Source organism: Anas acuta, chromosome 1 (genome assembly GCF_963932015.1).
Source record: "Anas acuta chromosome 1, bAnaAcu1.1, whole genome shotgun sequence".
Classification (NCBI taxonomy): Eukaryota; Metazoa; Chordata; class Aves; order Anseriformes; family Anatidae; genus Anas; species Anas acuta.
The window spans coordinates 157256594-157279766 of record NC_088979.1 but is presented as its reverse complement, the minus strand read 5'-3'; the positions used below and the strand labels follow the sequence as shown (position 1 = coordinate 157279766).

The 23173-nt window shown below is 38.9% G+C and overlaps 1 long non-coding RNA gene across 6 annotated transcripts; it reads left to right on the top strand.

Moving 5' to 3' along the window:
* Positions 1-1942: 1942 nt before the first annotated feature.
* Positions 1943-22542, top strand: LOC137848746 (uncharacterized). 6 transcript variants are annotated; one of them, XR_011091504.1, is made up of 6 exons: positions 1944-2231; positions 2338-2506; positions 10617-10747; positions 19147-19272; positions 20445-20575; positions 21717-22542. It is a non-coding gene; the product is annotated as an uncharacterized lncRNA (long non-coding RNA). The 6 variants fall into 6 exon arrangements; XR_011091505.1 differs by having other exon boundaries at positions 1956-2231; positions 2406-2506; XR_011091507.1 differs by having other exon boundaries at positions 1943-2506; positions 21714-22542.
* Positions 22543-23173: the final 631 nt, after the last annotated feature.

Below are 23173 nucleotides of genomic sequence, written 5' to 3'. Positions count from 1 at the left end.
GAAGTCTCTGTGAGATGCAGTTCAACACTGGTGTGCCACAGGAGTCAGCCTTACTATCATCAAAAAGGTGCAAAAAGAACTAGGGGCCTTTTGGGATGCCATAAGGCCTCTACTCTGGTGCAAAATTGAGTTCGTTTCATTGTGCTTACTTTTGTACCCTCTCAGACTTGTCACCTTCTTATCTTTCTCTCCAGTCCTCATTTTCTGCCCCTTAGTCCTGCTTGTTTTGCTGCCTCAGTCCTGTGCTAGTGATCCTTCCTCCCTTTGTTTTAGCTCCATTCCCCCTTACTACCGAGGGATGCCTCACAGTTGATATTGTAACAAGATTAGTAATGCTTCTGAGACCGAACAGTGTGCTGCATTTGGCTGATTCAGACCTTTCCCTTCTTTCTGTACATAACATCAGAACAAAGAGTACAGAGAAAGCTCCAATGGTAGTAGTGCAATAACCCACTGCCATATAGGGTGGAAAGTCTCTTTTCAAAGAATGAAGTTATTTTCCTGTATTATTGGTTTCGGTGCTCCTTTCCCCATTATACTCTGCCACAAGGCACAGATGCAGATGTGCCCTATGTTCTGGAGAGGACAACTGTTTACTGTCTAGGTGGACTTAAAAATTATCCCCACATGCCATTCTATCATCTTTATAATGTTGCGTGCAGGATATATATTCTGTGCACCCAGAAGTGGCAGTAGTGGCATGATTTCTTTGGTGTCTTGTAGCAGCTGTGTCAGGCAGCCAGTCTTTGCAAGGATGTCCCTTGAAAATGAGCTCTTCAGGTCTCCATCATAATTAAAATCCCTGAGGAGTAAATACAGTCAAGCTCATTTCTTCAGCCAAAGACATGAAAGCTGAAAGGGCTGACAGTACAACTTCCTAGTGAACCCAAGTGAAGCAGAAACTGTACTTAAGAATAACAATGAAAAAAAAATATATATATGTAAAAGAAAAAAGGGACTAAGTGAAGCTGAAACCAAAGTAGTGACAAGACAGATTGCCATTTTGGAGGAGAGTAACAGCTTTTCTATTGCATCTGTGCATGATCTCACTCCTACATCTAAGGAGCTCATTATACCCTTTCGTAAAATGAATGCCCTGGAAAGGAGGGATGTGCAGCCGAACTTAAGACAAGTTCCATCATCTCTTCTCCTATGCTTTGAGCTCTCTGAAACATCACACTGTTCTGCAGCTGCTGTGCAGCATCCTAGTTTTTCAGGTTCCCCTCAGAAGTAAGTGCAGAAAAGAACTTTTTCACTTCCAGGTTTGAATAAAGTACAAATTCCTAAGAGTAATGCAAATATATTTGACTCATAGAACAAAAATAATGTATGTAGGCAAACCTCAATATAGAATAATAAGCAAAACTGACCTATGATGTATTTTTGCCATACTCTACCATTGAATTTTTTGGGGTGACTTCAATTGCTTTTTATCAACAGCATTTATAAATTTGACATACATATATATAATAAGAAACAGTTTTGTAAGAAATACTTTACTTTCCCAAATCACATATCATACTGTAAGATTTTAGTTAATAACAATACATCTAGAGCAATCTGTTTGGTGTGAGAGGGGAAAAAAAGGATAGACTATGCTTGAAAGTTACCCATGGCTTGTGTTTCAATAACATCTGTAACTTTAACTGCCTCAGTTTCTGGGATCCAAATGGAGGCACTTGTCAAGAGAGCTCAATATGTCTGAAAATGCAGAGAACTTACTCTGGAAGCAGTGGCTCAACTGTTGCCAAAATGATGATGAATATTATTATCATTTTATTATTTTTTTCTTTGTGGAGACATTGTGGTATATGTAATATATAACTGCGTGTTCTTTAAAAATATATGTACTTGGTATGTGCCTTTACATGTGCATGCATTGCTCTGCTGCCACTTGCGATTAGCTTCAATTATTTACAGCTGATGCTCCCACTTAAGGGGTAAGCTCTACAAACAAACAAGTGTGCTTTTCCTCTTTAATATTCTGTATGGGATAAAGATTAAATTAACACTACCCACCACAAGTGTTAATGGTTTTCTTGACTCTCTTCAGTGCTGTTTTAGCATTCTCAGATAAAATAAGCTTGGATATAGGACTGGTATGGAAGGGAGAACAAGTTTACCCCAATCTGTGAGAGAATTCCATGGTTCCCTGATTTTATTTTGTTTATCCATCCTATTTATTGAGCTTTATCACGTCTGTGGGATTTCTGGCACTTTGCTGCTTTTCTGTATGTATCATTTTTGCAATAAGGCATCTTGCCTATTTTCTAGAAAACATTTTTATGTTGTCCATCTCATTAAAGAGAAGGTTTATTTTCCCATTAACTCCTAAAGAAGGCAGAACTAATCAGCTGTGGAGTTTTAGCCCACTGATCAATGCCATCTGTAAATTGTGTTGGAAGGCTTATTCCTTACTTCTGCACTATGGAACCATAGGAAATAATGCAGGTCAAGACCAAGGACATATCCTATGCAAGCAGACAGACTCCAGCCAGCATAAACTGTAAGTGCAAAGTTAACACTTGGCTCTTTGAAATGAGCTCTGACCTGACAACTGCAATAAGCTTCTCAGAACTGGGTCAGAGAGAGTGGAGGGGTCACAAAATTAATTAATGTTCTTCTGAAGCAACATGATTTTGTTACTGTTGTGCGTGCAGCCATTTCTCCCTGCTTCTGCTCTGAACTAATTTACACAGAAAAGTTATGTGAAATACATCTCTGTACTGATCCTGCAAAAAGCATAGGAATGTTTTAAAAGTATATAAAATCACTGCTGGTACAACCACGAGTAAGTCTTCTTAGCTTTTTTTCTGCAGATAGAGATTTCTCTATTTTGTCAGAAGAGATGGGCAGCATCTCTGTCTCTTTTGAAAATAAGGCATAAGTCTAAAATATTGGCTCTTCGACCATAGCTGTGATTTTGGTGCTAATGATTAAATGACTACATGGCTGACTACAACCTGCTGGATGATGCTTCTCTGAGTCTAAGTGGAATGGTCTCACAGCGAGCTGTAAAGTGTTAAGACAAAGGGCTGACCTTAATGCAAACACCAGAGCCCAGTTACCTCTCCCTTCTTCCTCCTCCTCCCTGATCATCGAATTGAGCAGCTGTAAAGTGCATTCTTCTGATTCTTTTCATCCAACTGCCTTGTACTGGCAGCCTGTTTACTGTCCAGTCTTCGAGTACAAAGGAACTTGTATTGCTCTGTGTCTGGGCGGGTGGTGCCTCCTGTGATGAGAATAGCCCTCAGACTGGCTGCATTGAAGCTGGAAGTGTGATACCAGCAGTGTGTTTAAGCACAACTCTCCTACAGGGTGAATCACCATCAGTCTTTGTAGAATTTGTAGAAGCAAGTCATGGAGGCTAGTGAAAGGCTCTTATGGCTTTCTGATTGAGGAAAGCCTCTTTTGGAAACTAATATATATATATATATTTAACATTCCTCAGGAGGAATCTAAACTGGCAAACACTCCACACCAATAAAATGTTGCAAAGTATCTCTTGAGTATGCACTTCTTGCTCCAAGGTCTTCAGGGTTTGTTGATTTACAGTAGAAGAAAGAGTAAAACTGGGTGACTTTAGCAAGCCTGTGAGAAATCCAAATTTCTTTCTGCTGTGGAATTTTCCATGAAAAGCTATTTAAGCCACCCGTGTTGGGAAGGAGATAAATCAATGCTGATGGGACTGAAAGGAAACCAGGAAGAAACAGGGTGCAGACGTGTGATCTGGATGCAGGTGGTGATTGCATGGAGGAGGAGGAGGATGCCTCTGCACAATGAATAGCACAGGGAAAACTGCCTGGAAACATCCCCGTCTTTTGTGTCTTGGCCCCGTGGGAATTTCCTAAGGACTTAGGGCGAGTTTGGAGCTGAAGGTTGTGGGTGGCTTTGGGACCAGCCTTCCTGAACGTCAGCTGAGCAGGGAGGGTTTGGCGACGGCAGCTAGCTCAGCATCCGGGTGGCGAGATGAAGCCTGGCAGCTGCTCCACAGTCCTTCCTCTCATGGCAAATGCATCTTCCTGTTTGCTTATGCTCACTCAAGACCAGATGACAGGGTTTTATGCATTTGTTGACTTTTATGCTATTTGCGTGAACACATGCTAGCCCGCAACACACTGTGACTAATGGACAAGGTATGTGATGTTCGTAACTGGGTGTTTGCACAAGGCTGCTGCCTGCAGGACTGCAGCACAGGGAACTGAGAAGAGGCCTTGTTTGGGTGCCTGATGTGCTGAATCCACGCTTCAGTGCCTGGGCTACTATGGCCCAGTTTTTGATGCTGAACCAAACCAGTGCTATGGACTGGTGTGTGCACAGGCAGGCCTGCCTGTACACTTGGCCAGTGTACACCTGTGTGCAACTTGCATTTACACAGAAACACATGACCACAGAAGTTTTCAGAGTGTTTCACTCCTCTCTGCCTGCTGCTGTGGGAAAAAGTATTTGTGAACACCTGTGGGAGCAGAAAGTAAATAAAAGCGTTCAGGTGTGCGGGTGGCTGATGTACATCTTCAGCTGCTCCTTACTGTAAATCTTCACTTTTCTCCATGAATTTAGCAGTGTTGTATCTGGGATGGTGTAATATAGCTTGTCACCTTTTGTGATCAACTAGTTTTAAACAAGAAATAATTTGTGTTCCAAAAATGTTTTAGTTAATACTTTTTAATTATTTGTTTGGCAAATACCTTTATTCCCAGGGCCCTGTTAGCTAATGAATAATCAGTCTAACAACTTCTTCCCTCTTGTTATTTTAAGAAATGCCTTTAGATGTCCTATCCACTTGCAGTTGTAAGCCACAAATATTTCCTTTAAAGGTTTGAATAGAAGATGTGCCTTAACTTTCCTTTCCAAACTGAAGTGTTTTAAATGCACTTGCATTCCTTCATTTGCTATCTAAGTAGTTGCTCTCTATCACTAGATAAAGCTGGCTGCTTCAGCACACTTGAATCTTACCACAGTTTGTGGGCCAAAACTTTCTGTCTAAAACATTTCCCTCCCCTTCCCCTCATTCCCCTCTCCCCCCTTTTTTCCCCTTTTCCCCTTCCCTCAGAGTTCACAGCTTAAATGATGGAGTTATCTGAAACTCTGCCAGTAGCTGTGTCCTCCTGCTTGTTAGCTAGGGCCAGACTGTCTCCATTCAAGACAGACAAATCCTGCACTGTCCGGCTAAAAAAAATGGGCAGAATTCCTTGACTGTCCCTATCTCCCATCATGTAAGGCAATAGAAGGCTATAAGCTTAATATCTAAATGAAAGGGATTTATTTTGTGTATGGTCAGCTGAAGCATTATTGGCTTAGGTGACAGTTCCCCTAATTATGGTTTTGTAAGTAGGCATGTAGCGGTTGGCTATTGTTTACCTGGAATAAAACCAGTTGGATTCATGATTGTGACAATACCTGGGGATTAAACTGATGTCCCGCAGTTTTAGCATCTGTGCTCTGAAAAGAGATGTGGGAGCATATACTCTAAATGTTAATCTTTTCTCATTGCTTGATTATCCAAGCGATATCTCCCCTCTGTAATCAGCTTTGGAAACAACAATAATAAATCTCGCTTGCTTGATTATTTGATGGGGTCTAGTAAATATTTGAACAAAATAATATGATGCATCTACAAACAATTGAAAAAGCAAGAGTTCAGATAACCTTGTCTTCAAGAAGTGATAGCAGCTAAACTCTTCCTCCTGTGCCTCTTCACCTTTGATTGACCCAGTTTCCATCTGTGCACAACCTTTTTGCTGTGTCCTGACATAAACAATGCCTTGCTGACAGGGCAAAATTTGGATTTTGTGAAGCTTTGTCTGCCTGACCTGACGGGGGCTATGTCTGTGCTATCTCCTTTGTCAGATGTTAGGCTACTTAATGCTGTTTCCCTGGTCTAGAAGCCTGTCTGCTGAGAACTGTTTCTCCTTAAAAATCCAAATGCACTGGGAAAAAAATTTATCATCGTATTTATTTTTTCTATAACCATGAACGAACTTTGATAGTCTTGCAAGCTCCAGAGCTCTGATACTTCAATTGCCACTTTGTTGCTTTTGCAAATGGAGGCAAAAACTTCATGCTCACTTTGCAGAGGAAACTTACTGCAAGGGCTGTACTTAGTCCAATACAGGTACGTCAGAGGTGAGTCTGCAAGGAGAACAACTGTATTTTCCCTTTACTTACTGGTGTAGTCTATTCCGTGCAATGAGTAATTTTTTGACAGTCCTTAGAAGTCCTGTTGAAAGAAGATGTAAGATGCCAATCAGTTAAGAAGAGCAAAATTTAGTTCATATCTCGCATACGTAAGACAATTTCATGCATTTTAAAAATGTTTTCTATATAATTCATTATTTAATCCAAATAATGGCAATGTTATTATATTCTGATACATTGTAAGATTAATATGTTAACAAATAAAAAATATTTTTCTGTTTTAAAAAACAAGGGGGGACAAAGGGACAAAAAGGACTGTGGTATGCAAGTACAAACTCATATTTGTGTGTTATTTTGGGTTACCTCATTGTCTCCTCAGCAGATGTGAAACAAAAATGCAGGATTAAAGGTGGAATTGGACTAATATCAGCACCAGAAGAAAATGGTTAAGAATAAAGTTTACCATAATGAACACAATATTTAATAGTTCTAATTTAGCTGCAAAAGTCACTTTTAATCTGTCCTGTACCAGGAAAAGGAAGGAAGGAAAATGTGTCTAAAGCAAGAAGCAGTATGCTGGGTTTAAATGCTCTGTGCTTGGAGACTGACTCTGGGTCGGTTTTTGGAGTGTTGGACTCATCATTTTTCAAAATCACCAGATTTTCCTTACACTGTAAAAACACATTTTCCCATTGTTTGGTTAGAACTCACAAGAAGCACAGCTAAAATCAAATGCCGTATCTTTGAAAGAGGTAGATAGGCCTTGTAGCACACCTAGTCCAAATGTTGATCATGGGAGAAATTCCTAACTGGGAATGATTTTGATTTTATTATGAAACCCTTTGAACTGTCTTACAACTCCATTTGGGTAATTTCTGTTAGGCTGAAATTATGCAACAAGATTTTCTTGCTGAAGATAATTATTTATTCTTACTATGTCAAAAAAATGGACAGAGTAACACATGCTAACAGCACATTTCATTACTGGTACACAGACTAAATTGCTGTTCACAGCTAAGTGTTCTCCATTACTCTTTTGAATCTCCTGTCCAGTAATACATGACCACTGACATAAAACACGGCAAACCTTCTGGACATAAACTAAAGTTGAAATGAACTCCCCCTGAACCAGTGTTTACTAGATCTGGCCATAGTATACATGTTTCTGTGTGTGGGCAGAAGGGAGCGTCAGTCAGTTGGTCAGTCTGTCTTCTTCTTGGCTGCATGTTTTGAGTAAGCTCAATATAGAAATCTGTCTTGAAACATTAACTTATGTTCTGATTCAAAAGCAAAAAATAAATTTGCTGCTCTCCTTCACGAATGTGCTTACAGTTGGGTAAACCTGTACAGTTTCCAGAAACAAAAACCTGCAAAACAACTTTCTAATTATTACTAAAAAAAAATTAGTCAACTGAAAATTCATTTTCTTTTGTAACTGAGCTTGGTTTTGAAATCATTTACAAAGCAATGGTTAAAGTCCTACTAGACAGGTTATAGAGCTCTGCACTATTAAATATACTTATTTTAAACTGGGTTAGTCTGTCCTTCGGGGCAATGCCACAATAGTGAAGGTAGTGCCAAAAAATCACAAGCTTGCAGAATATTTACTTGGAAATAAGGAGTGTATTGAAAGCCAGTGTCAGCGGTTTCAAGATCCTGCCTCCTCCAAGCCCATGATTCCAGGCAGTGGGAAGCACACCTGGACAGGTTTCCAAAGGCTTAATGTAAGCAGCATTATGCAGGGGGTGGGAAGGGCTCAACTTCATGTGGCTGCACAGTTCAAAAAGTGTTTAATGCTTTTTTTTTTTTTTTTTTTTTTTTAAGGGTTTAATTTTGTGTGAACAGGCAATCGGATGCATCATAGGAACAGCTTGTTTCCTTTTAGTGGAATGACATGGCACAGCAGTTCCCAAGCTCTAATATGTTGATTAGGGTTGTGTGTAAACTACAATCAGGTGATAGCTGAACTGGTTTGAAAATATAAAATCAGAAGAGGAATCCTTTTAAAATGCATGATTAAGAAAGCTGGTATAACCAGGTGTATGAGCTTCAAGTGCAGTGTGTGCTAGGAATGATCTGAGTGCTGCTGATAAATGTGAGACTGCAGTAAAGGAGCTGTGTTGGTGCTTCCCTCCCTGGCTGTACAGTGCTGAGCACTGCACATTACAAATAATAGATCTTTCTACAGAGAGTTAACTTATTCCTTAATCACCATGAGGGCTGTGGTTGTGCATTTGAATCCCAGCTCAAGCATTTGCAGCTGCTCTGACATGTACTTTCTTTGTGCCCTTGGAAGCCAGCCACCCCCTCCCCAAAGAGCAGCCCTTATTTTTTTCTACTTTTCATGCCTTCCCTGTGCTTGGACTCTGAGGGGAAAGTTTCACTGTAGTTTAAGAAAAATCACTGCATTCAACTTGAGATAGACATTCCAGTTTAGAGAACACACTTTGTAACAAGAACACTTGAACACTAGAAAATCTGCTGGTATTCTGTAAAGTTTGTTTCTGTGTATGAGTGCATGTATGTGTGTGTACTTTATTTCAAGAAAATATACTGTGATCTAGAAAACTGAAAGAATCACTTGAAATGTGTCTCCATGTTAGCAGCACTTGTTTTTATTTCATTTTTAGCTTAGGAATATGAATTTTTAAGAATATATACAGGAAAGCAAACATGAGTACATCAGCCTTCTTTCTTTAATAAAGTGAGAGTTATTTCCACCTCCTCCATGAAACATGTCTGTGCTAGTGTGCAGCTGGCTGACATTTGTGCTTATCTATGCTGTTGTCATTTTTGATTGTTAGATTAAACTTTGGAAAAGGCAGGGGAGAGCATTTTTGTGTGCCATTTATACAGGTCAAAAATGATTTCCTCTATGCAGTGAATGTAAGAGAGAGAAAGAAAACAAACAAAAAAACAGCCAAGTATTTCTTTTTAGTAAATGTTGAATAAATGTCCAAATTGCTGTGAATCTAGTATCTCAAATACTCTGCAAAATAATAACATGTCATGGAAACAGACAAACTTTATTTTTGAATGAAGTTCCATCTTGCATACCTCTCTTTTATTTTGGAATCACATAAATTCTGGTGGAAAAAAAAATAAAATCCATGTAAATAGGGAGAGAGCTTGCTCTCTGTTCTTACTATCAAGTCTCTGACAACACCAAGGTTAAGAGGAAAGCACAGGTGTTGTTGTTTTTTTTTTTTTTTTTTACTGAGGAAAGGCTTTGATTAAAGCTGGTTTGGCTGGGAGAGCACCTAAAGCCACACTTCTGAAGATCTCGTTAACATGACCTAGTTGAGTTGCAGTGCATGTAAGGAGTTTGACATTTAGATGCACATGCAAGAATGCACAGCCTCAATATGATACAGAACTGACAGTCAAATCCACAACAGTTAGGCTAGCTAACACCTACCATTTCCTTTTGGCCTTTGATAGCAACTGTTTTTTGAAAGCAGAGTGAAAATAGTGTCTTCCTAAAGCTCCATTGAATGGGGTACAGTTCTTGGCTTTTTGCTGCAAGCAACTGCATTATGTGAATGAGTTATAAATTGTTAATTTACTTTGTGCAACATATGCAGTTATACAGGTTTGTCTCTGTTTCATCACAGAGGTGGTTTCTTTACAGAATTCATCTTATCTGCAGCTGAAGCTGTCATTTGTTGCCCTGATAATGTACTTTCAGCTGTTCTGAGGCAGGAGGGCTTGCTGAAATAAGGTGTAATTGTATTTGTGGTGTATTCCTCAAGGATCCCCTCAGCATAGGCATGCTGTAGCCATTCGGACTTGGGAATAGCAGGTTTTTCATGGATCGGTTTTTGAGTAAATATATTTGCATTTTCCAAGAACGCATTGTTCTGGATAAAGTCAGGGACCAAATGCTAATACAACACCATCAGTGGGACAACTGGCTGTATCGGGGGTCTCTGATGACCCAGGATCTGTCCAGGAACTGCAGATGAGACTGTGGACTGGCTATGAAGACCTCATTGGTTATGTTAGGGGAGCTATAATGTGCAGCAGCTTTTAAATGTCTTTTCTCTGTACAGTATGATGGGCAGAGCTTAGTTTGTATTTCTGGAATCTGGACCCTTGCCGCAGGAGGATGGTTTTATTCCTGCTCTGACTCAGTGGGAAGGATCAGTTCTCCAGCAAACTACCTCCATATGACCCTACGGTGTAGGGAACATGCAAAACGGTGTACACATATCTGCTTGACGACTCTTCTCCCAAGGTTTACAACTGTGAGGTGAACAAAGTTCCCTCATGACACACATGGTGTAAACACCACTTTCTGAGTTTCAACACTTCCTCAGTGTTTCCTCACCTTCAGAAGCTCCACCTAGAACTGAATTCAAAAGCACATGGGAGGATGAAGTTATGTGTCATACCATACATAAACATGGATCTGGGGATGGAGGAAGGTATTTCTACCTCCCTCCTCTCATATTTATGGTATTCCTTTCCCCTTGTAGACTACCTGTTTCCCAGGACAAGGCTGACGAGTGCTGGTAAATAAATAGGTACTGAATAGGTAAGGGCTCTCCATCCCCCAGCAGACATCTGCTCTTTGTGCTGCCTGAGATGCCACGTGGGTGACATGCTGGTAAGAAACTCCTTCCTCCTCCATCCGGCTCCAGGTCTTTCCTTTCTGCTCAGATGCCGCTTGTGGCTCAGACACAGTAACTGGTTTAACAATAAATTTTCACTGTTTGTAATTCAAATTATGTTTTATGGCTACTCTGTTGCCATAAAACAATTTGAACAAGCCTTTGAGCCTTTAAAGATATTCTTACCTTTCCAGCAGCACTCAGCTCTGTTCTCCCAATTGCCTTATTCCTTGCCATTACTAAGGGACAAATGGTCAAGGCAGGGCTATGAGCTGATATCTACTCCCTCCCCTAAAAGCATGTCTCCTCTGGGTTTGCAGCAATTGGACAGCATTGTAATGACTGTGAAAAAGGGATGATGGGCACTTGGATCAAACTCGGGCTGGCTTTCCATTATTTTGAACAGTGCAGTTGCTGCTTGCTTTGGAGAGGTATGGATGTTTTAAAGCTTAAACAAAAGGCCAACTCCTGATCTTATATTTTTCTGGATTTTGAGTGAATTATTTTCTCATTCTTACTGTTACTATAATTCTAGCTCTTTAGTGTGTGAACAGTATTCACAGAAACCATGGGTACACCTGTTAAAGATACAAGGAGGGTCTCAAGCCTGACATCTAAAGTCACTAGCCATTTCTGGAATATGTCATCAAAAATCTGCAATATTTTTCTTAACATAAGAAAAGCAATTCAGAACGCACTACAGATATCTGATGACCAGCCTTTAAAAATGGAATATGATTCAAAAGTTGATGGTAAAAACATGAAACTTTAGCATATGACACTTTCTCTACACTTTTGCTCACCTAATACAGTTAATCATAAAAAATAAAATATTAATAAGGAAAATATTAGAAAAAATATTATTAATTTTTTCAGTATTAGATGATGCGTATGTATTATTGCAAAACACATTAATTTATATTTGATTCCAACTTGTGCTGTCTTTTAAGCCTGAGTGTAGTAAACTTAAAAAAAAAAAAGTATTCTCATGTCATTTATCTTGTGCTTTTTTGCATTCCTAAAGAAAAAGGTCATGTATAAATTTGGTGAGCAAAAAGAAAAAAAGAATGATGACCTTTATTTCCAAGCAAGGAAATGTATGCATATATGTTAAATGCTGGAGAGATGAACTCATGGAAAGAAGTCCTATTTTTATTAACGCCTTGTCATTTTTTTTCACTTTGCTGATTCTATCCAGTTCTATTGTTGCCTCGAAAAATGACAGAAAATAGAATGTCTGAATTATGTGTTGGCCCTTGCAATGCCATATGTGATCTGCTACTAAGCTCTGCAAAATCTACTCTTTAAGTTGGATCCCAGATTTGTCAGGGGGTTAAAAATCTGTTACAGGCTGTAGGCATGTTCTCCCTTCCCTTCCTTCACTGCACACTATGCACAGGCATAAAAGTATATAAAGTGCTCCTTATGTAGATTTATTTTTTTCCACAGCAGAGGTGTGTAAAGCCACTGCATCAGAGTATCTGTGCCTTTTTATGAGGCTTCCCAGGAGCACAGTCAATAGCTTGGAGTTCCATGCCATATGCTCTTCTCATTTGCCCATAGAGAGAGACACCCTACAGTGGTCAGTGCACTACAAATGCCTAAATAAATTAGGCAAATATAGAACAGAGCATACATTAATGCAGCCTCAGGCAATACAATATGTTAATGGAATAACTGCACAGTACAGTGACCATGAAAAACAAGATTAATGAGGTCAGTCAACATGGCCATCCTACAGAGGAGCAGTGAAGTCCAAAAGGAAGCTTTTTCACTAGAGGTGGATTACTCCCTATAAACCGTTCCTGTAGGAGAACTCATATAAGCTACAGAACCCAGAGCCAAGTCCATGAGACACTGGTTTCCTAAGGAGGTCCTTCCAAAATTGGATGTTGGGCATTTGCATGTACTGCATAGGGAGAAAGCTTCTTCTCACCTCACCCTTATTTTGAGATACTCTGTGATTCAAGAGTTTCTGGGAGAAGATGGCAAGCAAACAGGCTTGGCAGTGTCTCTTTGCCTTCAAGTCTATTTACAGTTCTTCACCAAGAACTTCTTGGTCACCTTGGTCCAAAGCAGCATTCAAGGGCTTCAAGCAAGGGCAGAGAGAGCTATGCTCTTAAAAATGCCTGCTGTGAGAGAGGATCTGTATGTAGATACTTGAGATACAGCTGCTACCTGACTTCTCCTATTAGGAGGTGAGAACTTGATGCCTTTTTCCAGCCCAGTCCATTCTGACTCTGTACAGCCAACATTGTCCATGATCCTCTTCTTTGTTACTTTTGCCTCATCAACACTTCTGCCATAAGAACATGTCTGAGGAAAATGCAGATCCCCAAATACACACTCTCAAGCATTTCAGTATTTTTGCTTGATCATGAAATTCACTTAAAGTATATTCCTCAGATTTAGGGGGGATATTTAAGACTTATTTTTCTGAGTATTTTTTCACTTTATGTACCTTCCCCCTCCCTTTCCCCCCCCCTCCCCCCCAGTTCAGAATAGATGTTTTTGAGTTCCTTATTTGGTAACACATGAAAGTGTGTCAGTTTTTTTCTTTATTTTCAGTAAAACTTTTTTTTTTTTTTTTCCTGGTTTCCCATTTCCTGGTTTTCTGTTTAATTATTTATTTAAGGCTCAAGATCAGACCCATGATACTTCCCTTTGACTACATTAATGATTTTAAGTCTAAGTTCCATTTTCTTCAAAGTTACACATTTAGCAGCCAATACTTTGACCATAGGGGAAAGAAAAACAAAACAAAGCAAAACACAACACATGGTTGGCTCTTTATATGACCTTTCACAAGTCTTCAAAATGTGTTTGAAATCCTTAGGCTGTAATCTCAAATTCCATCTAAATCAATCCATTATTTGTCCTTTTGTTTCCCCCCTAGGATTCCAAATGTGGCAATGCAAGTAAAATATATACCATTGATCTCTTCAGATCACAGAAGGCCGTTTAGGAAATATGAATACTTCTTTGCACCTCAAGTGTCTAAATCCAGTGGCCTACTTTAAATCAAAGGTTGAAGGGAGTGTGTAAGGAATTCATATATAATTTTGTCATCTAATAGGCAAACTAACCTACTTCAGAAGGGGAAATCTCATAACAAAACAGCTACTTGGACTGTTTATATGCCATTAATTTTTTTGGCAGTTACATTATCAGGAGCAATAGTATCTGACTCTTGCTAGCTCTTTGCTTTAGCTTAGGGCCTTAATTGAATTAAAGGGTCAGAACATGAAAGAAGTTTCAAGGCTCCCCTGTGTGTAACTTCATGCTAAAATGGTGAACAATTAAAGGAATAAGGTCTTTTTTTCCTTTTTGCAATTCCCAGTTGCATTTATTTGAAAAAGATAAGGCAACTCTGTTATCCTCTGGATGATAGAATCGGGGTTGATTTTGCCATACAAGCAAAGCAGGTCATTGCCTAGGGAAAAATATGGAAAGAAATGAATCTTCTATAATTATATTGGGGATTTCTGAGGCAGAGAAAAGGGAGTCTTGTTTGTCAAGGCAGCAGAGTCTTAAATTCAGCTCTGGACAGACATGCAATTAGAACGGCTTGTTCAGGGTCACAGGATCACTTCTTGTCCCTGAAATGTGTTAAAATGGATAACTGAGGCATCTTTATAAAAAGGTGTGTCAAAAAAAGGTATTTTATACATTGCTATAGTGCTGACAAAATGAAATGCTTGTATATGTGTTTTTCTTTTGCTTAAAGCTTATGCTGATGCCTTTTACAATTTTTTTTTTTTTTTTTTAATGATGTGACACAATTAGGGGCATTGAAACCATTAATGAGATGACCTCTTAATCATGCAGGCTGCTCCACCCTAGTGCAATTTTTGAAGTTTAAGGAAGCCATGCTTAGAGAAGGAATTGCAGTTGTTGCAATCTGCTATCACAGACAGTGACCCAGTATATTTAAAGCATGCTTTAAAAAACAGTTTGGAAAAACAGGTCATAGAGTTCATGTTTGTCCTGTCATCAGGCCAACTGTTGTGCCTCAGATGTGAGATACAGAGCTGTGACTTTAATCTGTGCAGGGTAGCCCTAATCACTGATATATTTAGAGTCACATTATCAGCTGTAAGGTGGACCTGATTGCTGCTAAAAGCACAGACCCTCCATTGTGCCTGCTCTCTGCTTGGTATAGCTGCCATAAAGCAGGCAGCAAAAATATTCTGAGATGACTAGTGTCCATCTGACCTGTTGATTCTGGGGCTTTCTACGGTGGGCCCCACACTGTAATCACATTGCTAACACCACAGTAACACCTTTCTTCGTGCTTACAGAGCATAAGTAGCCAGACACATGCTATCCTTCCTTCTCAGCAAGCCCTTACTCTCCGCGGTCCCTGGGATCATATTTCTCCCAGTACCATACGGAGCAAGCTTTTGCAAGCTGGTGGTGGTACCCTGGGTGGACTGACTGTAATCTGTCCCTGACTAGAGTGCATCATGGGGTGCATGGGCACTAGAGACCGAGTTTCATAAGAGGGCTCTTTGGAAATGAATCTCCTCATTGTCAACGCTTGGCAATGCTTTAATTCCCATCACAGTGTGGTCCTGAGTGCTTGAACTGGATTGCTACTGGCTACAGCTGAACTGGGAGAAGTGACCCAGAAGCACACCCTGGAGCTCTCCAGACACTAATACACATATAGCCCATGGGACCAGACTAGAAGTGACCTGAAAGGAACCTCCAGAAACTGTATAGTGTGGTTGTTAGGTCCTCAGCACCAAATGTTCACTCTGGAAATTTGCTTCCCTTGCATAGGGAGCAGCATAGGCTTGGCCATAGCTTGGGGAGAGCTGCTCTTACCAGCCATTTCGAACTTTTGAGGTTATGCTTTAAAAAAGCCTCTATTTTGATGAGAGTGTATGGGGGGGGGGGGGGGGGGGGGGGGGGGGGGCGGGAATTAGTTAGGCCAGAGCAAATGTTTCAATCACTCAAAAAATTGAGCTATTCTTTACTTCTTTATTGTCTAGGCCAACACATCTTTTAAAATCCCCTAGTGTCTGTTTTTTTTGTTTGTTTGTTTGTTTGTTTTTCAATTTCTATTTACCTCTGTGGGAATACTACCCATTCCACACTGCAAACAAATAAGGCAAAAATCATTAGCTGACTTTCTTTTTCAAAAAAGGTTATGCTAAGTAGAGATAAAAACAACTACTCATTTTTCATGAGCTCTGGAATGTATGTATGATATACCCAAGTAAATGTGAAATGCTCCACTACTTTCAGGTATACATTATCTTTGCTTCCTGTTCTGCGTCCTTGTAAGATGAAGAGCATTTACAATTTAATCTTTTTTATTTTATTTTATTTTTCCTAAGGGATGTCCTTAATTCTCTTCAAAATACTACCTATGCATATGAAACTTAAAGTAGAAATGGATTTATTTCACTTGCAGAGTAGGACTTGTGTAAATGGAATGTTCCCAATTGAATAGTAAACCTTAAAGTCTGTTAACTTAAAGCATTTTCAAAATTCTTCAATTCTTACTATCAAATTCTCCGTTTGTACCTAAATCACTTCTTACAGAAAGAGTTGGTTGTAGTGTTTTTTATCAGCGCTATAATCCATGTGGTAATCCACCTGTTTTTAAATGTTAACACTTGTTGGTTTTTATAACCAAATATGCTGCTCAAATCTTTAGCTATTTTGCCATCGATTTAAAAAAAAAAAAAAAAAAAAAAAGTGTTAGTTCTTTTCATACTGGTAGAGGGATTCAGCTAATTTGAATTAGTAAAGGAATAATATTCACTGCTGTTTGTGACAAGTGGCAAAGTCCATTCAACCATCATGGAAATAAACATAATTGCTCTTACAATAATATATTTTTGTGGCCTTTATACCTAACTCCCTTTGAAAAAATGCTACAGTAATGTAATAATTTTGATAACTTCAAAACCCATTTATGATGCATATGGGGTGACCAAAGTTTTCCAGTCCTACGATTTCTTATAGAGATGCATGCTAGAGGGCTACTGATAAGATTCAGTTCCTGCAGACTATCCTCTGGACTCTGTCTCTCTGTAATGCCTGACCTCATACTCTTCTACTGGCAAGAAGGAATTCATCTACTTCCCAGTGTTTTAAAGCTTTGTCAGTTAAAACCGAGAAAAACAACAACTGTGAATATCAGTCACCAAGTCAGAAGTCACATGAAGGAAAATAAAATTGGCTTTAAAGTTTATAAAGGAAAGGTTACTAAACCATTCACCACAGTGAAAAATGTAAAATCTTATCCTGTTTCTACAGAACTCCATGGCAAAACTCTTCTGTTATCAGAAGAAAGCCTGATGAATTTGGGAAGTGTATACACAAGTGAATGGTTCACATTAGTGCACAGTATTGAGTTGACCTTATGCTTCAAGAACATGAAGGCATCATCACCTTTTCAAGGAGCTGGCGCAATTGATATATAAACCATGAGGAGGTTAAAAATGATAACCATAAAAATACTTGGAGAAGACTCATGCCAGTTACAAAACAAAAGTATTCCTCTGCCTTTGTTTAGTTTGCTTCAAAAAGGAGTCCACACAAAATTTTCCTCCAGACAGATTAAATATCTGCTTTTTCTCCAATTTTTGGAGCTAATGAACAACACTAATGAATTTTTGTGTGACCATCCATAAATATATTTGCTATAGGTAATCTTTTATTTCTTCATCTTCATAGAGAAGGGTGTTTACTTTTACCAGGAATAGTAAAACTGCTATTGTTTTTGTTCCAAAACCTTCACTGATGGCATCAGCATATCTGTGGCCAGTGTAACTTCTCTAGAGCTGGAGTGGCAAAGGTATAGCATGTTTCTGGCATTTACAAACGTGGTCAAAGTGATTTGAGATTATTAGATTCAGAATGAAATGAAATGAAATCCACAGTTGTTGAATTCACAGTGTATCAAACAAACCATGAGCTGGCTGCAGGCGAAATTCCTATCTGCACCCCAAGGACATGGGATTCTTCACACCATCAAAGCTCTCAGATATTGAGCCCTCATAGCTGTTGTGTTAGTCTGAGGGTTGTAATTACTCTACAATCTTGATCAATTGAAGTTCATCCTTGCTATACTTTTAGTCATTGGCTGTAACATTGAGGTCACACAAATAAAGCAGAAAAGTAAGGTTTGGTTTATCATTTTAAGATTGTTTTGTGTTCAAATTTCTGCAGTAGTCTAACAATTTAAAATGTACATTAAAAATACAGTTTTCAATCACTATTTCTTACTTTGTATTCCACCATCTTTGAAAGAAAAAGATGACCAATCTTCAGGAAATATCAGTTATTACTAAGCCATCTTTATATAAACTAATGACTTTGCCTTTGATACAAATTAGGAAGTTGCATGACTTACAGCCAGATCATTTCCTCTAGGACTACAGCAACAGAAGGAGCTTTCTTATGATCATTCCTGGACATCCTTACTTATTTATCTTATGATCGCTCCTGGACATCCTTTACCCCTGAGCATTTATTTATAATGTGATACATATATAGAAAATCTAGGAGGTGTGTACCCGCACTTGAAGGTAGTTTTGAACAATTCTCCTGGAATTGTATGTTATTGTTTTTGTTTGTTTTGATATTTGGTGTACAACAGAAGTGTTTGGGTGCTGGCAGCACCAGCTCTGGTATGGTCCTACTGCCTACATATGTATATATACCATATGAGACTGAACCTCTGCTCTGGTGGGAGGAGATGACTCTGCAGGAAATACCCTACAGCTCCAGGGTAACAAAACTGAGTGGAAACAATGAAGGCATGTCTATGCGGAGGACAGGAATGTGCTGCAGACATTCCCTGTCTTGGCCTTGCACATGTTGTTTTCTTGGTATGAAGCAGCACAGTTTCGGGCCCTGAGCTGGCTGCAATTACGTGGCATAAGAGTGGGGCTGAGACAGCTGGTGGGGCTCCACCTGCTTATGGCATTGTGCACCAAGGAACATATGGTGTTCATGTTCCATTTAGACGGGCATGGCTTTATGTCTCTCTTCTCTCATTATCTCATATGAATTTCCACTTGTTCCCTCTCCACTGACTCCTAGCTGAATGATTGGACAGAAAAACCCAAGGTGAAGCAATTGTTGCTGCCAAGACATTTTATGCAAAACTTTAAAGGATGCTTATGCAACTGTTGTATCTCTCATGTAATTATTTGTAAGTCAGGCTCCCATGAAGCACTAAATTTTTATATATATATATATATAAAATAATCAAGAAATCTGCTTAAATAATTCAAAATTAAATTAAGATGCAGAAAATAAAAGAAAAGAAAAAGTACTGAAACAGTAGGTTCATCCCCTGCAAGCTCAGGCTCTTGTATTAATGCATTGCGTAGTTGTGAAGAAAATGGCTTTCTATCTTTGCCTGTGTTAGATCCTGCTGGAACACTCTGTTCCCTGCTCTGAGGAACACTTAATGCCGCTCGAAGCATGTGTACCAGCACTACATGGAAGAATTGAGCGGCTCCTCCCACACAGCCAGTCGCATCTCCTTTCTATTGTAAGAGGGGTATCAAGCAGCTTTTTGTTCCTCTGTCTCTGGAAATACATCAGAGACAAACACGGAGGGAGGGTGGGGTGGTGGGGAAATGGTCACTGTTGAAGGTGATGGTGGAAGCAGGAGAGGAAAAGACTTAGATCACAAGGCTGTTTTTTATTAGATTCAAAAATACTATGCACTTTTTTTTTTTTTTTAATTAAAAAGCTGTGCTTTTCTTTCCCCCTCCCTCTCTTTTTTTTTTTTTTTTTTTTTTTTTTTTTTTTTTTTGTATCACAAGACTGTTTGAGACATCTGGTTAATCTAAATCAGAACTAATGGCCTGATTTTGTTGAGGTGTATGTTTTTGCTCTGCTCTGCTGTCAAGATTTTTGTTTTAGTTTTCTTTTTTATTATTATTTTTATTATTTTTTAACAATAGAGGTAAAAAAACATTTGATTTTCAATTAGTTAAAAGTAAACTACTGCTTGTGCTTGTATTTTAGACCTTCTGCCCTCTTCTCTAGTGTTATGAAGCATGTTTTGAGAAGATGCTTATATTAAGTCAGTTAGATGTTTGTAAAAATTTTACCATTATAAATCCTTTTTTTTTTTTTTTCCCCAAGGAATTGGCAATTTATAGGTAATACAGGACAAAAAAGGCTCCTCAGTTTATAGCACATCTCTCAGAAAGGAGAAAAAGCATGCAATATGAGCTCTGAGATGCAAAGTCCTGAGTCCTAAAATCCTGATCCTGTTCATTTGCAATTATATGGATAAATTCATCAAAGTCAGGCAGTTTAGTCACAGGAGTGATTTTAGGAAAGTAAGGTTTCCTAAGCCAAGAAGGTTTGTTCACTGCTTCTGTGGAGAGTGTTGCATGGGGACTGGGCAAACAATTTTAGGCATGCAACATATAATACAATCAATTTAAAGGCAAGAATGACTACATTTTCACACAAGCGTGTTTTAGGTCTTCATACATAAATACATTTGAATACAATGCAGATACAGTTACACAACTAAATAAGAGGAGGTTATCTGTGACTTTTCTAATAAATATTTTTTTTCCATCTGCTCATATCCAGAAGATCTATTAGTACTGAAAGCAAGGTAAAATGCAAACTCTCAATGTGATGTTCTCTCAGACTGCCAAATCTGTCCAAGAGAACTAATTATATTAATTTTTCCCTGAGAATTCACAGGCTAAATTTCTGTCTGAGACTGATTAAAATGCCTGAGTTAATATCACTGCAAAGAAAAGAAAAAGCTGTAACAAGAGCACTGCCATGACTACAAATGATAATGAGAGAGAGAATAAGTTGCGGTAAGTGTTGGCTAGGAAAAATGAAAAAAATTGATAAGTGTCTGTTTTTACAGCAGTGTATTCATTGCATTGATATGCAGGATTTAGATATGACAGACCACAATGAAAGAATACAAAAGTGACTAATCTGAAATCATTTGTCCTCTATAGCCAAATCCTGCATTGAATGAAACACTTTCAGGAGCACCCTATTTACAACCAAAAAAAAAAAAAAAAATCATGTCTAGCTTTGGCAGAAGGAAAAATATGGCTACATTTATCTCCTCTCATGTTTTGCTCTTTACTTCCTACCTAGCTTGTGTCAGAAAATGCTATGGGTTTGTGAGATAGAGGTGTATGTCTATCTGTATATTACAGTCACTGATTTACTGGTTCTTCTGTCTTTAAACTGAATAGGGGGTAATGTCCTTTGTGGTCTGTGCAGGCCTGGCCTAAAATCTCCACTGTTGCCATCACAAGGTTTCCACATTTTGCCATTCTGAGGTATCTTTGAGAGAGGCAGATTGGCTGAAGGTTTGTACATCAAATCTGGTCCAAATGAGCCATCCATTTGGAAATCTATCTGGTTTCCAAATCACAAACATAAATAAAGCTGCTCAAGCAATTTTTATGACATAAGTGAATGAAAGATTATTGTTCTGGATATCTTTAAGGATTTTTTAAAATCTGTCTATTTTTTTTACCACATCATGAAGTGAAGTACACAAGCTGCAAATACTAAGGAAATATGAATACAGTAGCAGGACCAACATATTGTTTTCTTAATATCTTTAACTATCTTAATGAAGCTTATGATTGAAATCTGCAGACAATCTTAGTTTTAATTCTAAGGTACTGGAAATACTATTACAAAACTATCATTCAAATCCATGTTATTTGACTAACATAGCAAGGCTGGTGGACCCTTCACAGCATGGAGCTCCGTTCTGGAATTGATACCTTTTTAAAAAATATGCAGAGATGTATTTCTATGGATCAGATGTTTAGATACCTATTCTATTGGCAAGCATTATGGAGAACATCATGTTATAATCCATAATGATTTTTGCTGCTTTTACCACAGTAGCTGATAAGCTTCATCCAGCTGTAATATTGTGTCCCTGCTGATGATTTCATGTCTGTGATATCCTTCTCCCAGCAGGCTGCCCCTGTTGATCTCCCTCTGCCTGACCCCAGGGGGGTGAAAACCCCTTGCTGACTGGCACAGCCAGTTTGGGCAGTCAACAGCACAGAAGCCCATACACAGCCACTACAGACATGGAGATTCTGGGATAATTTCAGGCCTTCCTGAGGCAATACTGCAGGACAGAAGAGAAAGCTCTGGGAACCAGCGAGTTATAAAGCTATTTACTTCGGCTCCCATCCCAGCTGCTACATGAAAAGCTATAAAAGAGGCAAAAACCTGGAGTTTGAGATGACATCATTTGATTGCAGAGCACAGCAACAAATGGTTAAATCATTCTCTTAAAAGCTCCTTTTGCTTAATATTATTGTTAATAACTTTCCCATGCAGGACTGCAATCTCTGACTGTTTATCTCATCTATATTAGTCTCTCCTGTTTTATTCATAAGTGCATACAAATGAAAAAATGGATGTGTAATAATGGTTATGTATAACTCTGGGTTGTGAGGAGCTCTCTATTGACAAGCTTTCAAATAATCTGCTTCTATTGTCTTAATTTTTTTTATTGTTATTGGATCCAAACAATGATTGCTTTACTAAAAACAAGCACCACATTTGCTGCCACACCTATTATCCCATGTGGAAAAAAAAATCACCTTTACAACACAAACAGAATACTACTATTTTCTGATTTTGCTTTTTATCTCCTACATGTACATGCTATCACATGTTGTTTGCTGAAATCAAAGGAATAGAATTGGAAAACACTTCTGAACCTGTCCTTGCTGGATTCTGGTTTCTGCGACTTAAGGCTCACACCACAAGGAATATTTAATCTGTGAGCTGTACCTTTTAAAATCAGACTTTATCTCCAATAAAGCAAGCTTTTTTTTTTTTTTTTCTGTACAGAATACATGCAGCAGTATGTCATTTTCAGACACCACAAGTTGGTTTTCTTGCCATTAGTTTTGCAGAATGTGCAATAATTACAACCAACACTGACTGCTTCCCCCTGCACCTCCAGGTCTTTCCATCCCTCTCAGTCTCCCTGCAGTGGTGGAGGTGCTTGTTGGGTGATCGCTGCAGTGCAGAACAGGACTCTGGCTCAGCCGACTCAGCCCACTAGGTGAAATATGGGACTGCTTTGTGGGAAAAATGTCTTGAGGGATTTGGTGCCTGATAAACCAGCCTAGAAACATAGAGTTGTGTGTGTGTCACATGTGAGCATGTTGGAAGGAAAAGGGGATTCCCCATGTGGTCACAGGGAAGACCTTTGCCCTTTCTCTGACTCATACCAGTCTAGCTTAAGCTTTCAATAGCACAACGTCTCCATTCTGGAAGAACAACTGACAGGCTTCTTCACCCCCAGACATTTTCAGGATAAAACACTTATTAGTACAGCGCTGTGGTTACTTTCAATGTCGTAAGGCTGGGTTGAGAGAAAGGCCTGCAACCAGAGCTGAGGAGTCCTGTCC